The sequence below is a fragment of the Cyprinus carpio genome, chromosome A22 (genome assembly GCF_018340385.1).
Source record: "Cyprinus carpio isolate SPL01 chromosome A22, ASM1834038v1, whole genome shotgun sequence".
NCBI lineage: Eukaryota > Metazoa > Chordata > Actinopteri > Cypriniformes > Cyprinidae > Cyprinus > Cyprinus carpio.
The window spans coordinates 7,063,468-7,084,196 of NC_056593.1; the positions used below are offsets into that span (position 1 = coordinate 7,063,468).

Consider the following 20,729-nt stretch of genomic DNA (forward strand, 5'->3'; position numbering starts at 1 on the left):
TCTGACATATTAATTAATTATTTTATTATTTGGAATTTTTATGTTGAGCGCATAGAGTCGCAGCATAAACATTTTTGCAAATAATACATACTATAGTATATCATATATATATATAGATATATATTATAATTTATAATTATAGTAATTTATGAATATTACAATCAGTACTTATCTACACATGTAAGTATATTTAAATATTTTCTGTATACCAAAAAAACAAAAAAAAAATAAAATTATTTAAATAAATACTATTAACTACAGACTCATTATATTATGTTGCGATGTTACAATGGCATGAAGTGCCCTAACGGACCCAAAATGTCCTCCCTTTTTTTTCCTCCTTTTTTTTTTTATCATCATTTGTTTTGCTCATTGCTTCTACAGTCTCTCGCGTCTCTCCTTGTCCTCAAACGACATGTATGCTGGTCAAACGTCCTGACCAGTCGTTTAAATAAGCCCTATGATGCAGAAGCAGATGCTTGGTTGAGCTGTCTAGGGCCCACAGAATGAGATGGAGAGACGTTTGTGTGTTCTTTCGTTGCACCGCATTGGTTTTGACACAACTCGGAAAATTCTGGTGTCAGCTTGAGCTCTGCTTGTACAACCTATGCCAGGATAACGAAAAAAAACAAATAAGGCTGTACAATTGGTACTAGGATGTGTCGTACCATGGATCAACCATGCACACCATGTCCATTTTACTGTGTCTAATGTCATCTAAGCCAACACGTGTAGTTTAAAGAAGGAGAAAGGGCCTGGTGCGAGCAACGCATCTTCCAGTACGTGTTTATCAAAGATTAATTTGATCTTATTCTCCTATTGAAAGAAGTTACAAAGTGTATTTGGAAGTAAGAGATCATGAAAGAGGTGATTAACAGGTTGCCGCATTTACAGTTTAGGGTCAGTTAGCAGACACTTTTATCCAAGCGGCGAACCAATCGAGTCACTAAAATTAATCAGATTCTGCTCCAATATTGACATTAAGAGGGGCACAAACATTTAGGAGAGCATATTTTTCGAGCTGAAAAAATTCTCATCTAATAATTAGGTTATCACATAATCTAATTATATAATATGTAATATAATATGGTAAATATACTTAATATACTATAATCTCATACACGTTGTAATACTCCAAATACACTTGTAGTAAATTGTCCAGAAACATGTTAGTATAAACTTTATATTAAAGTCTTCTTTTTATATCATTTAAATTTGGCGAACATTGGGATATCACTTAATATTGATTATTACTTACCTGGCTGTTTATTTGAATTTTTATTCACGCCTATAGAACATTTGCAATGAGGGGTATCTATAGCTATCTAGACTATACATATCTATAGCTATACTACATGATTACTTTATGACATTAAAAATGCAGTATTTTCCAGTATATTATACACTATCTCTTACACAAAAAAAAAAAAAAAAAAACAATGGACTTTCCTTATAAATACTATTACATTGCAGACTCACCAATATATGCATGATGGCATGAATGCCTACTGACCCAAAAGTCTCCTTTTTTTTTTTCCTTTTTTTTTTTTTCGCAGCATGTGTGCTATTGCTTACAGTCTATCCTCTCTCTCCTGTCCTCAACGACGTATCTGGCAAACCGTCCGACAGTCCTTTATAATCCTAGGAGGCGAACATATCTTTTGTTCAGCTGTCTAGGTCCCCAGAGGAGATGGAGGACGTTTGTCCTTTCGTTGCACCGGCCATGATGTGACACAAGACTCTGGAAAATCTGGGCAGCTGAGCTCTGCTGTACTTATGCCATGATAAGAAAAAAATAAAATAAGCTGTACAATGGTACACATTGATTTACCATGGAAACATATGCAACAAAAGTACCATTTTTTACTTGTCTAATGTCATCTAAGCCAATCACTTGTAGTTCTAAAAGAAGGAGAAGGCCTTGCAAGCACCATATATTCCAGTACTGTTTCAAAGATTAAGAAATAGGTGACTTTCTATGAATAATTTACAAATCTTTGAAAGAGATCATGAAATAGGTGAATATACAAGTTTGGCATATACATTTAGTCATTTAGCAGACACTTTTATCCAAAGCGGCGAACAAATCGATTCACTAAAATGAATCATATTCCCAAAATTTTACATAAGAGGGCAAAAACAGTTTAGGAGAGCATATTTCATTACTGCTTCAACTTGCACAATAAAATGGGAGAAAAATGTGATGTGTCATACAACATTATGTAATGCTCATATGCTACTAAAATATAGTTTTTAATTATTGTAATAAATATGTATTTAAAAATATAAAAAAAAATTTTAATTAATTATATATATTATATTAATAATTAATTAAACACAACACACTTAACTAAATAATTACACAAAAAAAAAATAACAACATACATGAATTAACATAAATGAGCACAGAAAAAAAAACACAGTTTTTCAAAATGTGTTATAACATATAACACATTTTGACACCCAAGAACAGGTTTGAATCCTTATTTCTTATTATTTCATTTCACCAAAACATAAAAATCAGTCAGGCGTCAGTTTCTCGATGTCTCTCACCTCCACGGTAAATCTGCTCTGGGCATCACACTCATCAGCCACAGTAAATTGAAAACTGCGCACATTTCCAACTCGGTCCACTTTCCAGATGAGGAGACCGCCGGGGAAATTGAGAGCCCGGGGGGCCTCTCTCCAGCTGGAAGTGCAGGGCCGAGCCCTCGGGGTCCGCGTGCTGTGAATTGGTACACAAAGTTCTCACCTACAAAGGTCTCAGTACGCCCCTGGCCGGGCGGGTGGAAGGTTGGTGGATGATTAGCTGAGGAAACAGAGAGGAGAAATGCAAGAGATAATAAGGTGAATAAATCATAGGTTAGAGCTTTGATTTTCAGTCAACGATTTTGTTTCTTGATGATGGTATGTCTGATAATATTTAGCAGTGTCAGGTTTATCAGTAATCTTTAGCTTTGTGTACTTGGACTGGAAAATGCAATTTTATTTGACTAAATTAATCGCATTTCATCATTATTTGTTAATTACGCAAAAGATCAAATGTACATTAATTTGAATTGTTATAAAATGTAAATTTTATTTCGTTTATGTTAAACTTCAGTTTTATATTACAATTTTATTAAACCACCACTTAAAATAAATATGATTACATGCAAAAGATCATTACTCATATCATTGTTGCGTTGCTTTCAGAAAGCAAAATGAGAACTGACAAATGCAATTTTACAGAGTTTATTTTTTTTATTTCATTTTTAAAAAGCTATTTTAATAAGTTTTTTATATATAATATATAGAATTATATATATATATATATATAGATAGATATATATATATATATGTGTGATTTTGGCCATGTTATTTCAGAAAGTCAAATGAGAAATGTCTCACATAGAACAAACAGGCACAAAAAGAAAATCTCGTTTTGTAATATCTGGCATGATGACATTTGTGGGATACAATCTGATTAACTGCATTGTGCGTTCGTATCCGATGGTTATTTCCCACTTCTTGTTTTGTGAGAAACTTGACAAACAAAATCCGCAACACAGAGCAAAAATATCCATCTTAAGTGACATGCAATTATCCACAACAAAACCCTGATCTTGAAATATGAAAGCATTTCACTTGCACCAATATGTCACTCTTATTCAAAGAAATCCATCCATGAGCAGCTTCATGACTTTATAGGAGCTTGTGCGTTTCTGGTGGGAGGAAATGTTGACCTAACAACAAAATGGATCCATAAATCTGTTTCTGACATCACAAGTATACAAAACCCAATGCCAAACAAATCCAATAAAAAATAGCATTGTTATTCTCATAATTGCAAGCATGCAAACCAAGTAAAAAAACACATGTTAATTGTTCCAGAATGGTCTTGTTACTTATGTCTCATCAAAAAATACTTCATAAAATATGTAACAGTTCTGCTACAGTACAAATTCTCATTGAATCACTTAAGTCAATTTTGACGATTTTTCCTCTGATGGATCATCTCGTCTTAAATTTGTCCTCTATGAACGAACTCTCAGTTGTGAGACAGAATGATTGAAAAAAAGCACAGCGAAAAGCGCGAGGGAAATAACTAGCAGAAGATAAGTTGGTGTGAGTGTGAACGTTATGTAATTCTTCTTTAAAGCTGAATGTGTGTGGCAGTCTCAGATTGAGCAATCAGTCCGACCTCATTTGCAGCGCAGGGCAAACAGACGGATGTTCGCTGTCATCTCTCTTATCATCTCTCTGAACCCACATGGGAGGGTGGGGGGGGGGTGTTTAGTTGGATGTTTGGCTAAAGAAGAGGGGGTTTGTGGATCAAAATGCAAACATGATTCCCAAAGAACTTGCCAATAAGAAATAGTGTGTGTATTTGTTTTGCTATACTTGCAAAATTTTTTAATTTTTTTTAAAAACATTAATATAGTAAATCCCCTTAAGTATCCCTATACATAAAGTAAAACCTCTTAGATTTATCATTTTAAATATGACTTGGATGGATGGTGTTGGTGGATGTTCTTCTAATTTGAAAAGGTTCATAAATCTTAATTAAAAAGCCATAAACAAAAAGATACGTTTGAAAACATTGTTTATGCACATCAGCTGAATTATATATGAATGCAGTTAAAACAATATACAATATTGCAATTGTTTATTGATATCATTCTGAAAAAAAAAGAACTAACATAAAATCACACATATGAAAAATAATATCTAATATCTATTATTATTATTATTATTATAAACAAAAAAAAATACTAAAAACAATAACAAATATCAAAAATTATAATAATTATAATATCTATTATTATTATTATTATTATATACTTATATACAAAGCTCACAAAAATATATATTATAAAAAATATCAAAAAAAAAAATAATAATAATAATAAATAAAATAATAATAATAATATCAAACATTATAATACAAAAATAAAAAAAAAAATTATTATTAATAGCTTTATTGTTATTAAAATAATAATTATTAGCAAAATACTTAAAATAATATTAATAATGATCAGCACCAGTTTTAATTTAAAAGTTTATTAAAATAGAAATTTTTTAACTAGCTTGATATTGTGAAAAATGAAATTAATAATATAAAAGCATAGTGTGGTTAAGCGAAACTAGTATTAATTAATTAAATTAATGAAGAAGCAATTAAATAAAAACAAGAATATATAGATAGAGAAATATATATACTATATATATATTATATATATATATATTATATATATATATATATATATTGGAATATAGTTATTTGAATAATAATAATACATAATTATACATAACCCCTCTCAATAATATAATACATTTTAGTTATTGTTAATATTAATCATGAATGTTTAAAAATAATAAACACATTCGTTACAACAAAACAGTTAATGCAATTTTTTGTAATTTTTTTTTTTTTTAGATCATTGGCTTTATAAATCAACTGGCATATAAAATCAATAAAACACGAGTGTGTGCATTAGAGTGTTTTTACCATAGTAAAAGCACATTCATGTTTATGCCACTTTGCATCATGGTCAACAACACCAGCTCTTAACTGTGGTAAAATCACAGTTCTCTTTGCCATAATAAAACATCCCAGGACAGTCCAGTTCTTCATCCATATCCTGTAAGTCTCCTGAGATGAAAACAGTATTTAAAAGAACCTAATGAAATATTACACATCACTACAAGTCTTCTCAGTGTGCTAATAAACCCAAAACTAAAGTTTATTACAAGTGGCTTTGCTTCAATTTTTTGCAAAGCTGTAAAAATCCGAAAATGTAACGTCAGCTAATTGAAATTCACAGCTGAGCGTTTCCCGCTGTCTTGCCATATAACGGTCTCTGTTTAGCTGCTGTAAATAAGGGTCTGTAAGCTGTGGGCTTTAAGAACAAAAACATTACTGAAAGGGAGTAGCAAGAAAGCGAGTCTTTTCAGATCTACTCTATCTTTCCTTTAATTAGTTTGATTATAAACCGACACAGTAAGCACCTCACACAAATTTTCAGTTAAATCCCCTTGTAAATTCACATTTAGTCAGTCCACAACAGTTCCTTTTTTATATTTTTTTACGTTTTTTTATACAGCTGGAATGGGATTCAACCCACCTCTACCTCCATATGCACATATGTATCTGAAGCATTATTATTAAATATTTGACTACAGCTTGTATTTTTGTAATCTTTCCCCCACCCTGTTAATTGGATTTTTATCTTTACTTGCATTCATCAGTGTAGTTTTAAATTAGATTGTGCCTGGCAGAAGGTTGTTGGGTCTCGAGCACCCAGGGATGCTGAAACTTGTAATTTACATTTGCAGCTTAATAATGTGCTGTGTTGTGTGTGTCGCTATGGTACAGATACTCTTCAATAATGTGTGCTAATGCCATCAGATCTCGGTTTGCTTTCATGTCGACTGTGTTTACCTTGATTAATGGACCAGGTGTATTTGGAGGCGGTGGAGTTACACATGAGACACGGAACAGAAGGGTTGGAGTCTCGCTCAGCAAAACACATCCCGTCTATATTACATGCTCTCTCCTGAGACGAGGAGGAGAGAGAGAGAGAGAGAGAGAGAGAGAGAGAGAGGTGTTAAGATCAGTAATGAAAACTAAATACAAACATTAAAAGCTTTAACTGAATATAAAATAAATTAAATGGATATATTATTGTTTATACATTATTGCTTAATAATATTAATATTAATGTCCATAATGTCCACAAATTAAATTTAGTTTTAATAAAGTTTTAACCTTTACAACCCCAGTCCAGTGTTATTTTTTTATTATTTGTATTATCAAGTATTACCATTTAATATTTAAATTAGCTTTTATTTTCCATTTTCCAGTTATTTTGTCTATTAATTTTTTTTTAAATAATTACAATTATTTTTCATATAGTTTTTTAGTTTTAGTTTTATTTAAAAAAAAAAAACAATGCTGTACAACCCACCTCTATTAAACATGGAAAAAGTAAAAAAAAAACAAACAAAAAAAAAACTGTCAAATGATACTAAATTAAACTAAAATTAAAACTAAATGCTAGAGTAAAAACCAATGAAAACAAAGCTAATGTGAAAAAGGAAATAAAAATACAAAAAGAGGATCAAAAATAAATGCCTGTAAAATGAAAAAAAAAAAAAATTACGTTCTTAAAACTACAATAAACAAACACAAAGTGTAAACAATAAAAAAAAAGATTTTTCAAAATTGTAAATTCTAAAACCTAAATCAAAACTAAAAATAGAAAAACATAAAGTAAAAATTAGAGCTGGAAAGAATGGAAAAGACAAACTAAATTGGAAAAAAAAAAATGTTGACAAACACAACAACAACAACAAAAACATATATATATATATATATGTAAAATTATATAAAAAAAAAAAAAATTCCACTAAAATCCTGCCACAAAACCTGTTCCTTGTTCATGGCAACTTTACGAATGAAGCGAAAAGAAGAAAGAAAGAAAAGGAAAGAGAAAAAGGATACAGAAGAGAAAAGAATAAGGAAAAAGAAAGAAAGAAAAGGAAAGAATTTAAAGAAAGAAAGACAGAAAGGAAGGAAGGATATGTGTTAATAATTTGTGCGCCGTTGAGCGCTCCCAGGCTTTATCAGCACCAGTGTGGAGATGTTTTTTTGCTTCTCCCGAAAGTTTAACTGCTGCCACGGTACATGTGATCAAGCACAACTCATCCTGTGCAAACCTTTGAGGATAAACTTCAGCCGCCGTTGCTATACATCACCAAAGCATAAAGCCATGGTGCTGCAATACAATCTCTAATATTGCAAGTTTTTTAATATCCAGCGGGGATCGTTGTAAGTCGCAACGCCTTGAGGACATCCGCAGCAAAGCCGAGACGAAAACAGACGCAAAACGGATCCACCTAGATAACTCATCTCTCACTTCGCTGAGATTACACTCTATGTGGCAGCTGAAATACCCCGAGAAAGAAAGCTGAGAGAAGAGGAATTGGACATCAGTGAGCTCACGGGGGGCTCGTTTACTTCCGTCAGTTTCTGGTTTTCGATGATGTGAATAAGTATTGTCTGTTTTCCACATCCACGCTCTGGGTTTTTCCAGCGTCACACCCCTAGTGGCCTCACGTATCGCTGGTTGTCCTGCTGCATGGACGAGCAGGTTAAGACACTCTAACTCGCCTATGGGACAGACTTTTTGCCTTTTGAGTCCATAAACTCGCATCCTCTGCGAACTTGAGTTATTCCAGTGGAAAATCCAGGCCATTAGTGGTATGAGCGAAGTGTGACTTGCGCACAGTGAATTAAAGTGCAGGATGATGGACCAGACTGAACCCGACATGAAACAGAAGGGTCCCACGAGGAGAAGGTTGTGCAACAACAAGCATGAAAAATGGTTTAAAATTATCTTCATTCAAAAGAGATGTAAAATCTGTTTAAAGGGTTTTAAATAGAACAGGGGTTTCCGAACAATTGCTGTATTGTAATTTGTATTCTATATATTGTACTCCACAATATTTTGTTATGAATTCAGATCAAACTATATGTATCTCAAAATTAAGATAATAAAAATGTGGATATTTGTGATATTTAATGAATTAATACATATTATTGTTAAATTATATTACGTAAATGTTAATTTATAATAATAATAATAATACTTAATATTATTATTAAGAAATGTATTATATGTTCATTTATTTGAATATTAAAATGTATGAAAATTATAGAAAGAGACTGATCTTCATAAATTTTAATAAAAAAAATTTAATCAAAAATTTCAAATCAAAACCATCAGCAGTAACATCACCGTTTCTTGCTTTTTTGCATAAAAAATAATTACAATTTGTGAAAATGACCTATAAATTAATGATCAAATATATATTCATAATTATATTCATAATTATTCATAATTATATTATTATATGACATGATATATAATCACCATGATATGATATCATGAATAACCATGATAATATAATAAATAATCACCTTTAAATTGCAAATCACAGTATTTTGGTCCTAAATGGCCAAGCAACCTCTTTACCTTTTTTTATTGTCAGTTTAGTCGGGCCAATGCAAATATAGTACACAATTCATACAACTAACCTAGGTTGAGATTAAATGCTATATGCATATGTGTATGTGTATCCCCCCAAACACCCCCCCCCACCCCAACACACACCACACACATTTTCTCTATGCTAATTGTGAACAAAATAGAGAGAGAACAAAGGAATTATTCAAAAAGCTCTATAGGTCTTTTTAAGCATATATAGTATCTAATAATTGGTCTGAATATCATTTTCCTTCAGCATTGTACAAGTCCACGAAGCAACTTGCATACATAGCTGGCAACCCCCATTATAAAGTGGTTAACAATTTGCCCTCACTGTCTTGATGACATCCAAAAATTAGTCACCGGAAGAAGAAGAAGAAAGAATTAGAGAGATTTAGATACTTTTTTCCTGAGTGAAGGTAGTACTACTAATAAATGCTTTTTATTGTTTTAAAGACTAATGTGTGGTCAACCGCCCATATTTTGCTCACAAAACAAACCCTGACATGAACAAATGGTGTGGTTTGCATTCTCTATGATGATGTTTATTATATGCTACTTACCAAAAATCCTCAAATACCTTGACATGAACCCTGAAGCATTGAGTCATTATTATATAAGTTATAAAAAATTATCTTAATATAATTATAAAAAAAACACAAAAAAACGCTAAATATTGTAATGTCAGATTCAACCAAAAAATAATTGCATAACTAAGATAAATGCAAAGAGCATATACAGAAATATTTACTGCGTGATCAAAACAAGTCTTAGCACATTCGTCATGGCATGTGACGAAATGGGTGGCCCCCAAAAAAAAAAAAGCTGTCTTTAGCTTTAATACTATCACCAGAGTGGTCTTTAAGCATGCACAGTTTTTTTTAATCCAAAAACGAGGTTTTCATTTTTCACTCCCCTCAGTGAGGTGTGGAATTATCCACAATCCTTTACACCGTCAGATAGATTAAGCTGTCAGAGGAGTTTTAGGTGGATTTCGAATGTATTACCTCCCAGATACGTCTGTGCTCTGACACTTCAGAGGCACCCTGTGGCTCTTTCAACATTTACATTCATGGTTAACGATCCTCCTCATCACAGGACCAATCAAGTCTTTTTTTTTTGGTGTTTGAGGTGTGTTTACCTCATTAAACACACTCATTAACAGTTACAGCAACATAGATCAAAGCCACACTTTGGGGCAGACACTAGTACTGCGATAGGTCACAGGATCAAAGACCCTGAATGGAGTTCACGAAGTTTTTTAAATGTTGATGTGATCCATGTACACTTAATAGATTAAAGCCAAATTGGATTGCTGTATGGGGCTGCAAAAGAATAAACCTGATCGATTTTAAACGGGTCGATCTTTTAGATGGCTGTCATTCAGAATAGAAAAGCTCTACCTCTCTCTCACGGCTTCGATGTTTTGCCGTGATATACTATTTAAGCGCCCGCAAACCATCTTTAGCTTGGCCTCAACACGAGGTGTGGCCAGCCTAAATTCCCCCCTGATTTTAAACGTTAAAACCCTCAACTGTAGTGACTTCCCTGCATATTGGATTTCGCCAATGTGCTCAATTCAGTGCCGCTTCATCTTTCAGATCCCTGTCCCTGAGATTGAGGGCCAGGTCCTAATCTCCCATTGGCATAGGGCTGCTCGCTGGCCGTGAAGTCCAGTGTCGAAGGCCATGTTGCAGAGCCTTGGGACGGAGCAGTCCACTGCTTTCGAGCCTCAGAACGAGGCTTTGCGTTCCCTTACTCTTAGGATCAAAAATTTCCATTCATGCTGCTAAAAACATCAACAATTAAAAAAAAAAAACAAACCTGTCTGACTTTGTTTCTTCAGTGCACAACACCAAGATTAGGTATTTGAAAAAGTTCTGGCAGCTCTTACCACATAATGAAAGTGAATGGAAAAGTCATACAGGTTTGGAGCAACATTAGAGTAAAGTAAAGTTAATTTTAACTTTAGGGTGAATTGTCTTTAAATTCAATCCTCATGTATCAGCACGATATGCTAAAAGCTTTAGGAACATATGTGCTTACAGGTTCGTTACAAGGATGTTTGATGGTCAAATTAAATCTAAAAGCAATCTTCACCCCTGACGCCACTCATTCTTTACGAAAAACAGAAAAATTACAGCGCGAATAATGAATGTTCAAACCAATGTTAGCTATGCGATCCAGCCATTGACCTCACACAGCAGGCGAACACAACACCATGGGAAAAAGGCGGCCGAGGAAAAGTGGGGCGGCGTTCGGAAATATCTGAGCGGTGGAATTCAAATGAAGAGGAAAGCATGCAGGCAACATAATTCAGATTTAATAATGGGTGGGATTTCTTAGTCATTTTTTTTTTAGCAGTCCATTTGCGTTTCTAACCATGATGTTTTGAGGGGTCCAAAAGACCCCCAAAACTGTATTTTGTCTTTAAAAATAACAATAAGAAAGTTTAAAATTAACCTTTGGTTCAACATCAAATGAACCATTAAGATGTCTACTTCTAGGCTTACTCAAAAACCAAACTACGAAGGGAGTAACTGAAGCCAAAAGAGGAAAGACAGGATGAACTTTTCATAAATTTACGAGACTCTTACTCTGTTCAAGTTAAACGTTAAAGAAATGTGTTTTTTTTTTTTATTGACCTATTCAAAGAGCCTCTCAGGGTCTGCTAGAACATGAGGGTAAAACTCGATTTGACAACATGCACATTAAAAAAAAAAAAACTTCTTAGTAAACAACGACAGTTTAATAAAGAAGGTCACCAGCGATATAACATCCGTCAGAATAATTACCGCACATTCCTATGTGTGTTAGCATCCTTGTTTTATTGGCCTTCTTAATTGCCTGGTGCGTTTCTTTGAATGTGCACGCTTGTGGTGTGACTGATTACTTTTTTTATTGCCTTCCCGGTTACCTCCTCAGTTGTCCCCATGCCTTCTACCCCCATCCTTCTTGTAATTAAATATACCAACAGCATAGGCAAAGAGTATCTAAAAAAAAAGCCATGTCTAAGTTTATAAAGACTCCCTGATGATAATATTAAAGAAGACTGGCGCTAGACGTCAGACGTGATTCTACAACTCGCAAAATTAATTTAGCATTTAAAATGATAAAATCGAGTAATATTCTAACATATATAAATTCTCTCTTTGATGTAGGTGTATATATAATAGCAAACATAAAAATTATGTTCCTTTTAATATATGTGAATATATATATATATATATAGATACTAATAATATATAGATATATAATCTATATATATTATATATATATAAAATATTTTTTTTACAGTTTGTTTATGTTTTGCTTTGCCTTAGTTAATTACGGCCTAAGATCATGTTCCATACACACCACCACACACACACACACACACACAAACACACACACACACACACACCAGTATGTATGTATAGTTATTTAATAATTAGAAAAACATACTAAATAGTTCATAATATATGGAGAGTATGTATTATTTTCTAATTATTACCATAACCCTAATTATTTTAATATTAAATTATTAACATCTTACACCCCCCCGTTTTAATAAAAATACACAATTTCTCTCCCTCATATATACATCTATACTTTATTCTATTGATTATATATTAGTAATTGATATGTTGTTGTTATTAATACAAACAATAAACAGAAAGAGCACGAGGGGGAGAGCGAGTGGTGTGAAAAGAGAGAGAGAAAGATATTTTATTATTAAAATACTCATAATTGTACCTATTCTAGTTATTTATTCTAATATAGTGCATTACTAACCTAGTAAATACATTACTATATCCTATTTAAACTACTGGGTAATCAATCAATCTATACTAATTATTTAATACTAACAGTTCTTATAAAATACAAAATATTTACACCATTTCTCTATATTAATTTGCCATAATAAAGACAACGTGAAATCGTTACGTGTCTCACCTTTACTCTGATCACAAGACCTGCTAGCGTCAGGTGAGTCCGGATGATCCCACATATTAACCCGATTATAATTCTTCTGACGCTTGTCACTTTTGTTTTTTTTTGTCACGAAGACGATTCTACTGTACGTGACAAACAATTTAACGCCCGTTCTCCAGATCGGCTGATGTGCTGTACTATTGGTTTGTCCTGTTGAGGTTTTAAAAATCAAAAGAACCAACGCGCCATTTTTATTTAACCATAAGTCTTGAATATTCATAAGTATTCTCTCAAATTTTTAGGGGGTTTGTTCACAAATACAATTACATCTAGTGTGGTTATTTTTTTTTTTTTTTTGTGCCAATTTTAGCAACTTCAGTTCTCTAGAAGTGTTTACGCTTTGGTGTGATTTTCACCATTAACGATCATGGAGGTTGTGGGTGGCCTTTTTTGTTCATGTTCTGACATTTTTATGATTTACTTGTGTTAGTACAGTCCAGTTTTCTTTTAACAGCGGCATTTTACATGCGTAACCATTTTTTTTTTTTTATTCGCTTAATCATTTGTGTTGTTTCTACTGCGGGCACATCGTAACCACAACCTGTTTTAGCCACTTGCTGAACGTCAACACCTCTACATCTGAGCCACCCGTGAACACTGAATGTGTGGTTGGATGGCTCATTATGAACACAACACAAACCCACATTCAAGTGTATATACACACCCGTGCTCACAGAGTCTTGGTGGATGAATTCTATTGTGAATTATTTATTTAGGTGTTAGTTTTGTAAATGGAAAAAAAAAGTCCAGATCTTTTGTGGACGATCACGCTTTAAGGTCAAAACCAGATCGTTGTTCTCTTTCGTCTTATTCAACTCCTAATCAACCTCGCTAGAGCGACAAATTAACTCACAGAAAGAAAAGGGCCTTTTCAGTCGTCGAATTAAGCCAGTTTCGGAGCCACGTTGTAAGTAGCGCAGTCAATTATGAGTGACAGTTGTCTAACGTCTACTCTTTTGTTTGCATCATTTTGAATGTCTAAGTGTGTTCACTATGAGATTCTTGTTTAGATACCGGGGGTTTATGAGTATACTCCATTGTTTTAAATTTTTGTTTTATGTGAAGTAGTTTATATTATGTTTGTGCCGCCTCTTTGAAATAATGCACTGTTCTTCCTTCCGAATAACCACAATAAATTAAAAGTTTGTGTTGTTACGAGTCTTAAATGGAAAGAATTGGGCAACATTGTCTTAGCGGCGAGTTTGAAACGACGCTTGTTATGGTTCACATAGTGCAAAGCGTATTTGAAAGTCATTTTTTGGCTTTAAGTGATCTATCGTTCTCTCCAGCTCCTCATTACATAACAAACAAACAATCAACAATGGTACGGCTTTAGCTTAGATATACTAATACATCAGAGCTGCTGAGATTCTGGACCTTGTCGTGCTTAGTAGACTGTGTTGTTGTCATTAGATAAGAACCAGAATTATTCGCCTTTTTATATATATGTGTTACAGTAAATTATTGATGTCTGGGTTAAAATGTTAACGATTCTCCATATATCTGAGCTAGCTTGTAAGAATTATCATTGCACAAAAGCCGTCCTTTCGTTGTATCGCGGGGTTAACTTATAAAACACAATGAACATTAAGATTATAGTTTCACAGGCTGACAGGCCAGGAGATGACTGGAGGCTACTGTCGGGCCTGCCATTTATGCCTTGATTGTAAGGCGCGTATCCCTCCCATTCGGCTGCTCATTTCTAAATCAGTGTTTCTTTTAGTTTTACCAGAGCATAAGCCTTAGAGTTTTGCGGGTGATCTTCGCGCAGTGTGGAAGTTCTTATTTAAAATCAACCATAATCGGTGACACACAACATAGTATGGATGTCACTGTGAACTTGGATGCCTAACTAAGGCAGAAGTGTAGTATTAGATATTCTGAAAAAATCGGAGAAGGAAAACAATGGCCGAGTCTATCAGGAATGAATCGCGTCCTCGGAGCGAGAAACAATAACGCACAGAAGTGAGTGCGATGTATAGTGTGATGGTTTGCCTCATTCAAAGAAGAGAGCTCCTCCAGATGGTCTTATTTGTGTATAATGGTACAATGGTGTAACAAAGTGATATATACTAATTGATTATTACCACAACATAAAAGATGTAAAAAAAAAGTCCCCTAGGAAAGACCAGTGGGAGACCATTGTGGTTTTTTTTTTTTATAGACAAACTTGATGATTGTAATTCTGTAGATTTGTGAGTCATGAAGTGCAATGCACCATATCTGATAAAGAAATCGAAACTATTATTAAATGTTTTGTTAAGCTTAAAAAATAATTAAAAATAATTACCACCACACACACACATTTGGGAGCCCTACACACACACACACACACACAAATATAAATTAAAAAATATTAAAAGGATAGTTGGTGATACTGTATTTTAGCAAGAACTTTTAAAGGAATTTGTGTTGTGATTTTTTGCATGCCATATTTGACAGGATTTAATTTTTTATTCTCAAGATATCGCCTCCTCTCATATAGATTTCCATTCCAAGTATTTCTATAAAAGTTGGAAGAATAAAACTACTAGATATACAATCTATTATAATAGATGCAGTTTAGTTCTAAAACATTTATGGCGTACAAATATTCGTTTTATAACTGTTTGGTGAGTTATTAGGCCCATAGTAGAAATTTTACTGTTGTAAAACAACCCTTTCAAAAATTTGCATATTTTTATGCAATTTATCTACATATAGCTCCGCAATATAAGATATATCTATCTTTCTACAAATGTATAATTATAGAACCCCAATATCATAGTCATTATTATATCATATATTTATGCAAATATTTATAGCAAATTGTATGCGCATGTAACTTTCCAACATTTGCCACATGGACTGTTGCTTGTTTTTCCCCTTTCAATTTGTGATGTGGTCTTGTTATCTCCTACTGTGTCAAACACATTACATTGTTATGTAGGTTTCGATCATGTGAAAATCATTTATTTTTAAGCTAATAATTGGTAAAATGATATAGTCGGGTGCTTATTATGTGCTCAAAACAAGCCACGAGAAAAACATGAACCTTTAAAACTGAAACAAATACAAAACAACAAAAACCCGCTCGATCTCTGACTGCAGGAGGGTGTTTCTGCATCTCAAAAACCTTATCTTTATCGCCATTGGCAGATCAAGATTTCCATGCCTCAGCAGGTCAGGTGATGGGTGATTTTCCCCATTGATTTCACTCTGCCTCTCCGATGTAGCCCTAAATGCATGATCTCTGAACCAGGACACGCCTTCAAGCTATCTGACGCAGTGTACGAGACCATAAACATGATCTATTCACACTACTTCACACACTGTCCCTAGACCAGCCAGGAAAGGGAGCGTGTGAGATATTCAGGAGTTTTTTAATACGCTGCTATACTAATTGCGGACGAAAGCTGCTGCGTGCTTTATGTTTGAAGAGAAATGATAAATGAGGGAAGCGAGATGAGGATGATTTCTCACTGAACACGCTGCTGAATTAAAAAAAAAAAAGAAAAGATGAATCTAAGGAAATAGTCCTTTCTGCAGAATGTGACCCCTGCCTCACAGATGAATGAAGGACAGAATTGTGAGGTTTTTTTCAGATTGTTTCCATTACTGCAATTGAAACCCAAACATGCACAGGTATTGAATCTGGTCTGATTGCGTTTTCTATGGACTGATTGGTTCACTATTCCTGGAATTGATGCGAAATAAAAAGTAGTACGAGCTTTCTTGGTTTTCACGGTTTCCGCGACACCCTTCCTGTTGTGCTTTGTTAGTTAGCTTTTGATACCAGCATAAAATGTCGCCAAAAGCAATGAGGAGAATATGTGATGTGCAGTTTTACTGGCCCTGTGCGGAAAAATTGAAATTGAATCCCTTTGGTTCCTTTTACCTCTCATTTCTCCACACACTGAGTTGAATTAAATAAACACAGGGACTGCTGGAAAATGTAGCCCAGGATGCGCCATTTGTATACTACAAGGAACCATTCAGACAAAATTAAAATTCTGTCATTATTTACTCACCCTCATGTTATTCCAAACTCGTATTATGTTATTTTTGTTGTTTCATCATGCTTGACACATCACTTTGAACTCTAATTGTACAATGAGAAGAAGCTGCATAATCTTCAAAAAAAAAAAAAAAACCATGCGGTTTTGGGATGACATGAGAGTTAGTAAATAATGACAGAACAGATGTGTGATTTTGGTGTGCACTGTTTCTTTAAGAGGGTCATGGAGCTGTATTTAGTTCCTGTTATACCATTCATATTTCTAATTTTTGCTTTTAGTTATATTCTATTTTGTTTTGACATTATTGCCATTTTTTTATTTGTAGTATAATAGAGAAATAGACGCAAATTGTCGAAGTGTCACATTGTCCAAATGAGATCGACCACACAGTTCTGTGCCATTAGCTAGAACACCTGTGTTGAAAAGTTCTTAACTCTGTGTAAAAAGTATCTTAAATTTTGGCCATCCTATCAAATGGTCAGGCTGAGCACAGTGCATTGTGGGACACCGTGCATTTACTCCACTCTTTGAATCTGGAAATGGACGGTCAGGCTGAGCACAGTGCATTGCGGGACACAGTGCATTTACTCCACTCTTTGGCTAATGTAGTAGGTCACCCAGACAAAAAATCTGCATACAGTACACAGTATACAGGCTACATTCAGCAGAAATAAATGGTGCATGTTAACATGCTAACATGTTTAGAAATCATGAGGCCAAATGTGGACACGAACAAAGTGAAGCCCTGCAAAAATCCACATTTGACTAGATGAAATGGAAATAAAGTCAACTGAATATGCTTAGCCATATGTCATGGGCTTCCAAAAAAGAAAAAAAAAACACTAATGGATGGTGCTCCCAGATGTGGAAGAGGCATCAGCCGATGATCAGTTGGGCAATTAAGCAGATTTATCTAGCTGTCCTCCCTGTGCTACCTTGCACGTTGATCCTAGCGTGGTTACCATAAATCAGAGCTGGCTCTAGGAGAGGTTGAAAAACGTCAGTCTGTGATAAAAAGCCCTCTCTAGCGCTCCTAATCTGCTCGCTAATTTGTGTTAAAACTCCCATTCGTCACCAAGCCAGCCCCAGGGAGCATGCAAAAAACGTCGAGGGAGACAGCGGCTTAAAAAAGATCCCAATGCTAATCAGAGAGCCGGTATGGGCGTCTGGCACAAAGCCAGGCGTTAGCATACCTGCATAACAATATCTCATTGATATGAAGGTTGGGTGGGAAAGCTAATGGCACTTCTGAGCCTCGCCACAATTGCCAGAAACAATCAGTCGATAAACACACTCAATGCCTTTTCCGTTAGAAAAGGAGTTCCATGCAACAATTCAAATAATTCACACAATCAATAAAAAGCACACTTTCCCAATCACACGCCATCTGCCCGGTTTCTTTGAGACTATGCTTGAGAGGAGTCAGGAAATTGTTCTTGCCATGATTGTAAGGACAAGGAATATATAACAACAGCATCCAGAGCAAAAATATAATTAAAAGGAAAAGGAAAGCTGCATACAGCAGACAACAAGAAACTAAAAATATATACTTGATGAAAAGAGCTGGCACAGGGAAAAAAATTTCATCTAATGCCACAGAAATGCGCCTCGGCACCCTTGGCCACCATCTGTTAATGGCAGCTGAGTGAACACTGTACTTGTGCCAATGTGCAGGATTTTAATTACACAATTGGGCCTAAAAAGCAGCCAGCAAAAGTACTGACCCAGAGAGATACAACATCACATTACACTAGACAGTCATCTACTTACAGATCAATGCCTGCCACAACAATGAGAAATTGCTGAATGGACTGGGAATGTGGATGAGAACGCCATCCTTCGAGAGGAGTAAGAACAATGGTAGACAGTCCAGCTTCCGAGCAAAGCCAAGCATCAAAGACAACTTGATCCAAAAACTGTGTTCCTATTCAAACCCCCTGCAGATACGTCACACAAAAAATGTTGCAGTACCCCATATGGCTAGCTTGCCCATATGATAGCTATTTTGCCATAATTTCAGCCCAGGGTGTTTGCTGGGCCATAAATCAAGGATCCCTGGGGACCACATTTGATCGGCAAACATTCAGCTGTCAAAATGATCACTTACTGATAGTAAGACTGCAGGTTTCATAAAAGCTGGTAGCCTGGATAACACTGACAAACCCCACTCCGACCACATTGCCCATCAAATTAACAGAACGTTCGGACAAACGTCTGGAGGGGTGTAGCAATATCCTCCAATGATCTGGAATGCTTCCTTGAGAACGCTGGGTCGGTTCTCCAAACACCCTTCCGACTCACTTACGTTCTCCAGGAAGGGTCTCAAGGGCATCCCCTCCCAGGCCAAATACAATCTTATCAACACGGAAGATCCAGGATGCAGAGAGTCCACAGGCTTCTTCCAGGCGCTGAACACCAGCAGAGACTTCTTGCCATACTGTGCCCATGGTTGATGTTCGCCTATAAAGGGCCAAGTTTTGCCAGACCTCCAAAAGCTTGACCGGGGGGTGGTGTCGGACAGAAGGCATAGAGGGACGCGGTGTCGGCCAGAGGAAGCGGTGTGAGGCAGCTGGAGGCTGTAAGAGCAGTGTGGTCATCTGGAAAGAGAGTAGGCAAATAACTTTCGAGGTCGGTCTGAGCTTTAGGGCCTGGACCAGTGAACGGACGGCCAGAAAGTCAAGGGTTGTGCCTCTTAGGGCCTTCCACCTGTGCTTGGTAAGGGCACTATGGCGCAATTCTAGTCATGTGAGGACAGCGTCAACACTTTAAATAATGAGTGCCATTCTAACTCCTCTACAGAAGCGAGAGTGTCTTCCTGCCCAGAACCTTGGGACTGACCTGGACTATTGGTTTATCCACCCTAAATTTCTGACACCTTCAGGCCAATGGTATCCCGCTTCTGGATGGGTACGGAGATTGGAGACAGATTGAGACGGTGTGCTCCGGGGGACAAAGTGGCATCGTTTGAGGGGAAACAGGGACGTGTAATCTGTGTCATCAGTGAGATAGGCAGCTTAGAGATTGGGAGGATGGGTTTAATTGGGCCTTCGCGTGAGGCGTGGTGCCTGAATGGAGAGGACAGGCTGTATCCCTTTTGACAAGCACAGGAAATTCCACTTTATCTCCTCTATCCACACGCAGGTGTGCGTGCTGTCAAAACAGGCTTTCCCCAGCGGTTGATCCTGACACGGAGAAAATAAAACAAAAATATGACTGTCTCAAATCAGCCTTTGAATTAAGCCCTCAAGCACTGCGTCGAAAGAGAGGATTTAGAGTTCGAGAAAGGTTAGCCCATGTTAGATTAGAGACTTTCCCCCTCTGCTTTAATTATATTTGACATTAAAATGAGCAAATCAAGGTTAAATGGTGATGCAAACTCTAATCTGAAACCGAACTGCTATCCAAGTCTCCAATCTACGTCCCACTTGTTTTGGCCAGCGTTTGAGCGTTTTCAGTTTGTAAGTGTGAGACCATTGTATAATGCACATATATCTTGCACATTTTTATGTCTGTTCATAGTTCTTATCTGCATTATAGCTCCATAGTTTCTGACGGCAATGACTATCATTTAAAATCCAACCTTTTGGAGGCAGGGCTCTTCAGCTCCAGTCCTGGAGGGGGTCCGGTGTGCTCCCGAGGTTTAATCTGACTCTGACCCTCACCAAACACACCCCCCAAACAAGCTAATTACGGTGTTTTAAGCCTAATTAAGGTGAATTTACTT

At 35.5% G+C, this 20,729-nt stretch overlaps 1 pseudogene; it reads right to left on the minus strand.

The window, feature by feature from the left end:
- Positions 1-2,520: 2,520 nt before the first annotated feature.
- The window catches only part of LOC122134964, a 38,031-nt pseudogene continuing 19,822 nt past the window's right edge, over positions 2,521-20,729 (minus strand).